This window comes from Octopus bimaculoides, chromosome 15 (genome assembly GCF_001194135.2).
Source record: "Octopus bimaculoides isolate UCB-OBI-ISO-001 chromosome 15, ASM119413v2, whole genome shotgun sequence".
NCBI classification, from domain to species: domain Eukaryota; kingdom Metazoa; phylum Mollusca; class Cephalopoda; order Octopoda; family Octopodidae; genus Octopus; species Octopus bimaculoides.
The window spans coordinates 39286838-39288453 of NC_068995.1; positions in this window are offsets into that span (position 1 = coordinate 39286838).

The following is a 1616-nucleotide window of genomic DNA, read 5'->3' on the forward strand; positions in this document are numbered from 1 at the left end:
ATATATATATATATATATATATATATATATATATATATGTGTGTGTGTGTGTGTGTGTGTGTGTGTGTGTGTGTGTGTGTATAAAGGGAGAGAGGGGTAGAGAGATAGATAAATCGGTATATAGATAGACAGACAGACAGACAGATAGACAGACAGGCAGACAGACAGACAGACAGACATATAGATAGATAGATAGATAGATAGATAGATAGATAGGTAGGTAGGTAGGTAGGTAGGTAGGCATTGTTTTAAATTTTTCATGTTTTCCATAGACATGTGTACCCATAATGCAATCTTCCACACACGATAGACCTTTCAAAATGCTGATACAATCCGTCCGACGGTGACAGTTTTACACACATACTGAGTCTACTCAGTTCCTGTCTCAGCGCTTCTCTCCACCCTAAATAACTCTAGTGTTGTAATGCTGTGCAACAGATCCAGAAACAATGTGATTACGAAACGAACTTCTAAAACACTCAGTTATGCAAGTACGTTGTGGGATGTATACGTGAGCGCTTGTGTTTTGTGGTTGTGGGGTTGGGGTATGGATTGAATGATAGACCTTAATTATCAAAATTATTTTGTAGCTACAATTCAGCTTCACATATTGATCATCAGCGCTTCATGAGGACAATTTTTATTTCACTACGTAAGCTTCAACTTCTGAATCTTAATAAAATTAGTATTTATAGAAGTCGAAGCAAATGATATCATCATGTATGTTCTCATTAACGAGTGATAGAGGTTCGGTGTATGCATGATCCTCTCTTTCACCACGCTGGCTTTATTAGTCACACTGAGACACACAACAAAAGTTTCATTATTTGATGAAACGATAAGTGATTATTTTACTGATAATAGCTCTAGGATTTTCGGTATCTATTATGTCTGATACAATTTTATGTAAATATACGTTTTTTTTTTCTTTGGTTTGTGTTTTTTTTTTTCTCTCGTAAATTTTAGAATTGTGATGATATTTTAGGCTGAAAACAATGAAAAGATTTATTACAAAGGGAACAAGTTTATTCATTTACGCCTAGATTTAATTTAACAGTCATACTTCCTTGATAAATAAAATCTAAATTTGCTCTCTTCAATTCGGTCTTCATGACAACCCTATGATCCTGAATGCTGGATAATGACCGGAAGAGTACAGTTGCAATTATATACGGACAAAATGGCAGCCTTGCTGACGGCTCTCTAGTGAAACGCTACTCGACAGGATACCTCTCCAGGTCGAGTTGCTAACTTCGAGTAGACCAAGAACGAGATGAGTTGATACTATCCAAAGTAAATTGGTCACACTCCGGAGTCCAGCCAGGAAATCTAAGCTCGGCTGCTATCCATAAGATCCTTTGAAAGAGGTGCCTGGAGACACTACACCCACGACCGTCCAAAGGATAGGGAGGCATAAAAGATGAATGGATTGATGGACGGACGGATGGTTGGGCGAACGGTTGGATGGATGGATGGACGGACGGATGGATGGATGGATGGATGGATAGACTTCCTTTAAGAAACGTTTTACTATATATATGAACAAGCATATACAATAGGCGCAGCATAGCTTTGTGACTAAGAAATTACTTCTTCTGCCACGCGGAGAATTTGAA